Source organism: Panthera pardus, unplaced genomic scaffold (assembly GCF_024362965.1).
Source record: "Panthera pardus isolate Hobbes unplaced genomic scaffold, ASM2436296v1 HiC_scaffold_2, whole genome shotgun sequence".
In the NCBI taxonomy this organism is placed as follows: Eukaryota; Metazoa; Chordata; class Mammalia; order Carnivora; family Felidae; genus Panthera; species Panthera pardus.
Genome location: NW_026526765.1, coordinates 85,019,515 through 85,028,878, shown reverse-complemented (window position 1 = coordinate 85,028,878; position 9,364 = coordinate 85,019,515). Strand labels below are relative to the sequence as shown.

The 9,364-nt window shown below is 34.7% G+C and overlaps 1 non-coding gene across 1 annotated transcript; it reads right to left on the bottom strand.

Moving 5' to 3' along the window:
- Positions 1-8,672: 8,672 nt before the first annotated feature.
- On the bottom strand, positions 8,673-8,835 carry LOC128778470 (U1 spliceosomal RNA). The gene has a single exon (XR_008424056.1). It is a non-coding gene; the product is annotated as a U1 spliceosomal RNA (small nuclear RNA).
- Positions 8,836-9,364: the final 529 nt, after the last annotated feature.

Here is a 9,364-nt window from a genome sequence, read left to right as displayed (position 1 = left end):
GGTGGCTCAGTTGGTTAAGCGTCTGACTTCGGCTCTGGTCATGGTCTTGCAGTTTGTGAGTTTGAGCCCTGTGTCGGGCTCTGTGCTGACATCTCAGAGACTTGAGCTTGCTTTGGATTCTGTGTCTCCCCTTCTCTCTGTACCTCCCCCACTCATGTTCTGTTTCTCTCTCTCTCTCTCTCTCTCTCTCAAAAATAAATAAACATTAAAAAGCTGATTTCCTTTTCACCACAGCACACACGGCTCTAGAAGTTTGTGGAGTATTATGAACATACATAAGCAAAGTCCCTGGGAACATGGTCTTAGGAGGGGCAATCTTTTCTGAGCTCTGCCACTTAGATCTGTGGCCTTAGACTGGTTACTTGAAATTGTTAGCCTTAGTGGGGTAATCATATATCTGCCTAATCAAATTATTGTGAGGATAAAGATAATAAATATAAAGCATTTAGCACAGTGCCTGGGACATAATAAGCATTAAAATATGCTCTCTCTTATTATCATTATCATCATTACTATTTATGATATTTTATTATTCTTTCATGATGAGGAAAGCTATTTGCCCTTTTATAATTTGTAACTGGAATGAAGGACCATGGCCTGAAAGGGCAAGAAAGAATATAAGTATAGATTTAAAGATCTAAAATTTGGGAGATGCTAGATATATAAAATCTGTACTCTTGGTTTCAACATTATTTGAAAAATTTAACTGAATTGTCACTACGTATATGGATCATTTTGGTGTTAAATATTCAAATTAGATGTATATTTTCCGTTCTTGAGTTATTTTCGTATGAGACAAAGCAAGTACGTGTAATGATGGCATCATTAAAAACACAGCATATTTAACAGAAAACATAAATGAGTTATTTATAGTATTTGCATAAATACATTTGTGCCATATACATTCTTCTTTTTTGAGTTTTAAGTAATGCTGTATTGCAATTGCATATTAACCTTACAATTATACACAAGCTATGCAATTAAATGCTCACTTAAAATTAGCAATTATAAATTTTCCTGCATATATAGTAGCTCCTAAAGAATGTAATGCACTTGCAGTAATATCTACTATATTGTGTGTTGGTTTTCTGCTGTTCAGCAAAGGGATAGAGTGGGGAAATAATTTCACACTGCATATAATGCATCTGATATGAAGGAAACTTGAAAATTATTTAGTTACAGATTTCTCTGACCAGGCTTGCAAAGTGGCATATATTATGTTAATGGGCAAGCATTTGAAAATGAATTTGAATATTAAATGCACTAAGTTTGGGTTCTGACATGAAGGAAGGCATAGTTGATACACAATTTACAAACAGGTTCTTGTTAACTCTTTTGTTGCTGTGGCTCACAGTCATGCTTTGTGCTTAACATTTGTAATCTTATAATTTTTTCGTCACCGAAAATTCCATAATATTGAAATCTGTTAGACTGTACAAATGAAGTTCTTTTAGAGTATTAGATTTTTAGGCATATTCTACATTCAACTGTGCTCCTTGTTCAATGAAAAATTGTTGCTTATTCATTGAAAGTTATAAGTAGAAAAGAAATGAGCAACATCAATCACTGTATTAATGATATACTATATTTTTCTAGCTTTCATTTGTAAAGGAGCACAATTTGAGTGGGTATATATTGGAATGTATCCTACCAAGCCACCATATATATTCAACCAAAATATCTGGTTTTCAAGTCATAGCAGAGGTCACATATTTACTGACTGTTGGACTCAGAGTATTTAAATTTACAGAAAATGAATAGTTAACAATAAACCTTCCCACCAAAGCATATTTTTATTGAAAGAGCAAAACATTACAGTACACCGGATGTTTTAGGTCATTTATTTTGTTTTTGCTCTGGGTCATTTTCCAAAAGCACTTCTGCTCTCTAGCGTTAAAATGAGAGTCACTCTACTCCCCAGATATTACCCAGCAGCACTTGGGGGCTCTTAATGATTAATACCATCACCGTCCAGCCACAAACCTTTCTGCTGCAGATAATGCCAGGCAGCAAGTGCGCTTGACACTTTTAATGTATAATTAAGTAGGAAAAGTCAGCACTCAGTATGCAAATTTTTCAAAATGATAAATGATGCCATACAGCAGTAGGGATTGATTTGGTGTAAATGAAACTAATTAAGGAAATGTCAAACATAATTAATAAAACAGGTTTAAGCTGCAAAACATTGTCAATTGAATGAATGAGGAGGCATTGGCTCCCATTGTTTCTGCTTTATTTAGGGCTTGTGTTTAGCTTGTACTCTGTTCCTAAATGCACTTTTGCTACCTCGCACCCTCCACTACCAATTCCCAGAGAGGGGGAAAATAAATTTGCTTGTCTCTCCACTGACTGCAGAAATTAATTGCAGAAATCTTGTCCCATCCAAGTGTTACATTCACTCACAGGACATTAACATAACTAATTTGAAAGAGCCCAAATGACTGCATAATAGAGCACTGTCAGTATGCCTGACAGTCTTTGGTCATACCAAATTAGCTTGGTTTTCTAATTGAAATTTTTTTCCTTGGACTCTTTTTATAATTTTTTCCTCAGCTATTCATTTTTGATAAGAACAAAGGTTTTATAATTTACAAAAGAGTGCTTGACCTATAATTACTAGGAGGAAATTAGGGGAGGTAGAAAAGTCAGATTTAGTCCTGGTAATGATGCTGGAGACCTTGCTCCCTCTAGGGAGCCTGAAGAATAATGGAATCTTCTATTTTTACGGGCGACCTGTGCACTGGTGCTGACTCTAACTGTGAATCCACTTTACTTTGCAGATCACTTGCTTAACACTAAAAGTGCCAGCAGAATGGCAGGCCATTACTTCAAATGTCATTCAAACCAGTGCCTTTTCCACATGCCCTTCCTGCTCAAAGAGCGAATGGAAGAACATCTGCCAGTTTTCTTATTGTGCCCTTGTAAATCTTCCATGTAGAGTTTTATGCAACTTAATTTATGAACCTTTTGGATAAATAAGGGTGGGGGGGGTAAGGAGTTGGTCAAGAGTAGGAAATTTTAGGTGTGCTAAAATGGTTTAGCGAACAAAATCTAATGGTTCTTGGTTTTAAAATCATGTCACCTGCATGTGATGGCTATAATCTTCACAGGGTTTTTAAAGGCCTGCTAAAGCTATATCCTCAATATGGAGATCTTTTCTCAAAAGGGTGGCTTTCCTGTTAATTAGGTCATAAAATGGAATAAGAATGGAAGCAGCCCGTTCCTTTTACACTTTCAATTGTGAGTGATATGCTCAGTATGTTTTAGATTAATTGGGGAAGTTGTATGCAACCAAAGTTGTAGATTGCACAAGAAGGCAGGTGGGATATACACGCTCTTCCTAATCCATGACATTTCTACTGAGTATATAGGTAGAGGTACAAGTGCAGAGGCATGGGCTTATTTGCTTAAAATCTTCTATACAATCCTCTATTTTTATAGCTTCTTCTTTAATTTGGGTCTAGAAATATAAGCAAAGTTTATTTATATCCCATAGAGAGTGTTAAGATTCTTGACTTTGAACTCCCTAAGTCTTTTTGGGGCTTATTTCGTTCTGGATGCTATCCAATATATTCTCTCTAGTTATCGCATATTACACATACAGTTATCTAATAATTTTATCACATTGTTTGATTGCTTTATTCTTTATCAGGATATGTGTCTTGGGCTCTCTTCGAATATCTGCAACTGAATTGCAGTTGTGTGCAACTGAAAGAATAGATGGGTTGTCATTTTCTACTTCGTCTTTAAATGGAATGGGTATGGGATTGATCAATAGAGTTCAAAATAAATCATTATTACTTTATCTCAGACTACAAATAAGTACCTCAGGTTTATCTATCTAACATTTACATCAATAATTTTGAGGGACTTTTCTGAAGCAAACCTAATTCTAACACCCCCTCCCAAATTATAAAATGTGAATTAAGGAATTTATTATCTCATAAAAATGAAAAATCTGAGTTCAGTTTTCCATCACATTCATTAGTCATAGCTGAATAAAGTAGCTTAAATAATGTTATTAAGATCAGGTATTTCTCTTTCTCTTTCTCCACATCTCTTGGTTCTGCTTTCCTTTGTGTTGATTTCATCTCCATCTCGTGGGTTCCAATAGTTCCACGATTAAGATTATATCAACTCTAACAGTTAAGTGCAATGAGAGATAGTTATTTTCCAGGCACTTAAAAACTGTCCCAGGATTATCTCTGATTGCACCTCCAAAAGCAAAGTATTCATCCTAGAATCCTTTGAAGAACTTTCAAAATTCAATGATCAGAAAACGATCTTTAAAAATGGGTCAGAGGATTTGAACAAGCAAAAAGAGATACAACTGGCAAAAAGATACATGAGAATATGAGCAACCTTGTTAACATTTAGGGGAATGCGAGTTAAAATCTGATGCGATGCCATTAGCACCAGGCATATGGAATACTTTGAAGGTCCAGCCTTGAACAGCGCCATACAAAGCCTACCCTAAAACAGTGCCATACAAAGCCAAGTGAACTGAGAGCAGGGAGGAGACGTCCCCTGAAGGCATTTTTATCAAAGGAAAGCAACACTGAGAAAATATTGGAAACGCAATAGGTATACCTTCCAAAAGTATACAGTACAGTCTCTAACAGCAGAACATATACTCAGTATGGACTTATTCACTACTCAATGTTACTAACTTAATGAAAAAATTAAAAAAAAATATGTAAGTTTTCTGTGAGTGAAAAAATTCGGTATGATTATGATTATTACTTTAATAGAGGATATATACACAAATAATGTCAATATTTTGGTTGTTAATGCTTTGGGATTTATAAGTGAAAAAGGGAAACATTTTTCGACTCTGTTTTAAAATAATTTACATTTATAGAAGATTTGCAAAGAAGCACTGAGAATTCACTATGCCCTTCACAAATCATTCTCAAATCTTAACAGATTACATAACCATGGTGTATTTAGCAAAACTAAGAAATTAACATTGAGGCAATAATATTAACCAAACTATAGACTTTATGTGTTTTTTACTCTTTTTACTGTCCCTGCATTTAGTGCAGAATATCATTGTTGCATTTAGTCTTTGATGTCTCTGTAGTCCTGTCCAATCTGTGACAGTGTCTCAGCCTTTTCTTGCCTTTCATGACCTTGACACTTTTGAAGTGTACTGGTCAGTATTTTTTAGCCATTTGGGATTGTCTGATGTTTTCTCATGATTAGATTGAGGTTATGCATTATTGGAAAGTACACCACAACGTGATGTGCCCTTTCCATTGCATCGTATCAGAGTACCTAATATCAGTGTGATTTATTACGGTGATGCTAACCATGGTCACTTGGTTGAAGTGCTATCTTCCAGGTTCCTCCAGTGTAAAATTATGATTTTTACCTTTGCGTATTCTACTGGTTATAAGTGAGTTACTAAAGTTAGCTAATACTCCAGAGGAGGAAAATTAAGCTCCACCTACTTCAAGGAGGAGTATCAAAGAATTTGAAAATATATGTTCAAACTATTATAGTAACATAAATATTTTGGGAAGATGCCTAGAGGCCATGCAACTACCCTGTTTCTCCTTAAGTTTTTGCTGACTGAAAATTTTAGTATTCATCTGTGGCTATTGCTTACAGTGATAACTACTGTGGTGGTCTACTGGTGATTTTATATTTTTCTCATTTCTTCTATATTTTTTCCAGTACTACTGTAAGGAAAATGGACTCCTTCTGCATTTATTTATTCAAATATTTATTATATCAGCCTGGTAAAAGAAAAGTCGATTTGGAGTAATTACATTACTTGATTTTAAGTCATAATATAAAGCTACAATTTTAAGACTTAATATAAAGCTACAACACAATGTGACACTGGATGAAAGGAACAGAAAAATAAATGAAACTCAGCCTAACCTTACATTTTACACACAGAAATTCAGTCAAAATGAATCATAGCTCTAAATGTAAAACACAAAACTATAAAACTTTTAGAGGAAGATATAAGAGAAAATTTAGGTGGCTGGGGGTAGATGAAGTTTTAAGGAAAAGATAAATTACACTTTATCAGAATTAAAAAAATCCTGACTCTGTGAAAGACACTTTAAGGAAATGAAAACCAACTATAGATTGAGTAAAAAATATTTGTAGGTTAAACAACCCACAAGTGAAACGTATTCAGAATATATGAAGAACTTTCAAAATTCAACAGTCAGAAAACAATCTTTAAAAGTTGGTCACAGGATTTGAACAAACAGAAAGAGATACAACTGGCAAAATGTACAAGAGAGTATGTGCAACCTTGTTAGTCTTTAGGGGAACGCCAGTTAAAATCATGATGCAATGCCACTATACACATCTATGAGAATGACTAAGTTAAAAAAAATAAAAAATACTGACTTTACTAAGGGCTGACAAGCATGCAAAGCGGTGGGAATGCAGAATGGTATAGCCAGCCACTCTGAAAACATTGTGGCAATTTTTTATACAGTGAAACATACACTTACCATATGACCCAGCAATCCCACTCCTCGGTATTTAAGCCTGGAGAAGAGAAAACCACTGTTTACACAAATATCTGTACAAAAATATTGATAGCAGCTCTATTCATATTTGTAAAAACACAACAAAACAAAAAAAAATACACAGCTGGAATGAACCCAAATGTCCTTCAGTGGTTGCATGGGTAAATAAACTGTGCGTATCTATACAATGGGATACTAATCAGCAACAACAAAAAACGAACAAACCGCTGATACATGCAAGGTATTAGGCAGAATGGGAAAAAAAGCCAGTTGTAGGAGGTTATATATACTGTATGATTCCATTTGTATGAAATTTTGAAAAGAAAAACAACCGTAGAGAACAGATGAGTGATTCTGGCTATAAGGTCAGGGGAGGAAGTAAGTATAAAAGGATGGCACAAGAGAATTCTGTGGTGTGATAGAACTGTTCTGTGTCCTGGTTGTGGTGGTTATTACACAGATCCATAACATATGTTAAAATTTATTGAACTGTTTATCAAGAGAAAAAAGTCAATACTATTGCATGAAAATTCTAAGTACGAAAATAAAAAAAATAAAATCAATACAGACTCAAGGATAATTATCTTATTCTTTGTTAAAACCCAATATTATTGTTATTTATTTATTTTTACTCAAATGGTTTCAGCGCTGACTATTGGGATCTCTTTCAGAGCTCCCTGTATAAATATGGTTTTTATTGGCATTGTTTTATGAAGATTTCATCAATGAGAGTCTAACCTTAACTGAAAGGTCAAGAGAGGCAATTAATTGAATAATTGTTCATTGGAAAATGATTAAATTCTTCTGATTATTCAGTTCTAATAGAGATAACATCTGGTTGGCCCAGATTAGTTTGTAATAGATTACTTCTTGTGATAGACATTCTAGCCAATTTGTGAGTTCCTACTTTGTAACATTTAATTCATATTTTCCATTTCAAGATGATATATATTGATTCATTCAGTTTTCTACGTTAGCCTCACAGGACTATCTTTTAACTGACTTTTCCCCAGCTAGTGTACTGAGTAGTTAGATGCTTATTTGAAATACAAAGAAATCTATTACTGACAATTATTTAACATAAATTGATTAATTTATGAAAAGCAGAAAATGTGTTTGTGTTTTCTATCAGGGATTGATACCAATATTTTAAAGCACAATTAGGGACTACATAATTAATTTGGTTAGCATTAATTTTGGTAAGTAAAATCATTATTTCCTTTACATGGTGGAACACTAAATGTTGCACTTACTAATCAATTATGGTACAAGGTAAAATTTATAAATAAAACATTTAAAATAATTTGACAGAAAATTATTTGGTAGAATATTTTTAAAAGAATGATAAAAATTCCATGCTCTTGTGAAATATGCTTTGGGGATGATATCCCTTGGAAATAGTGTAAACAATTCTAAGTATAATCAAAATGCATTTCAAACTTGCAAATAGATTTCCATTGTCCTTTTTTAAAAAAAATGTAAGTTAATCATTGTTAATACCTATTATTTTTCCTAAGGAAAAAAAAAAGGAAAAGCATGAGTATATGTGAAGGAAAGTGTGTGTGTGTGTGTGTGTGTGTGTGTGTGTGTGTGTGTGTGTGTGACAGACATAGAGACAGAGAATATGAGAATATACTGGCCCTTTTATGTACAAGAGCACTTGTATGGCCTTAGTGCCATAAATCTTCTGGGCATTTAGAAGGACTGTTATTTGTGGGAGAAGAATATGGTATGGTTGCTACAAGTGATGGGCAAAACAAACAGAGAACTAGTTTTAATGCTTCTGATAATAATAACTGATTGACTCTAAGGTAGGCAGAAAATTACAGAGGCAGAGCTCCATTTGGTATACAATTATGAATGTGTCTTAATGTCTTGATGCTCTAATTATCTATTAGAAACAATAGTAGTAACAGCTGTATCAAGTCAAGATAATATTAGCATTACCTGAGTCACTATTACCTTTCCTCTTCTTCATAGTATTCCCCTCTTAATCCAAAGAACGATTGTTTGGTACTGTGTGGAAATTGTTTATTTCTCCTAATGATTTGGCATGAATCATTACCTACGATACCCAAGTATTAGTTTTCTTTCAACCCAGTCTTCCCAACTTTGAAATGTAGGCCAAGAAATGTTTGTATTTGCCTCAAGAAAATGCCTTTTCCCCCCTTTTTTAAAGGGCAGTGTGATTACAGTCCCCTACTATCACAAATCCTGCGGGCAAGTTTCCCAGGTTTGAGGAAATCACAGAGGTCAGCACATCCAGAGTGCAATGGATGAGCCTCACCCTGGGAAAACCACCTTTGTGATCATGGTAACCCTCCTGCCATGTAAATATTCAGTGAAATGCTTTTTAACCTGGCATAGCTCTTATAAGAGATTTCAAAGTCTTAGAGCCTTTTCGTTTGAGGCTGTGATAAATGACAGAAGACTGGAAGTGGCATAGGCATAGGGACCAAGACATAAATGTTTCCTAGAAATCTCAGGACAGGACTGGCCTAGAATGGAAACCTTCCAGAGCAGCTGCAGCCTGGACTGTGCAAGGGTGGTCTCTCTGGAGTGGATTTATGCCCCTGGAGTGTACTTTCAAGTGGCCCATTTTCTTTAGTGGAAATGAGTCAGTTTATAGCTTTACACCTGTGTATCACAGCTCCACATGGATTTGCCCATAATGGAGGCTTCTGGAGCTTTCTCAAAGTCACAGGGTTGAGAGCCACTGTCCAGACTGATGTTGACACTAAACAGACATCAGACACACAGGAATAAAAACGTTTCATAATTAGGTCATAGAAAGTATCCCTTATATCCTTTGCAAACTGGAATGAGGCAGCAAAACCAATTTATTTTCTTGCAAACATTTTCAATGA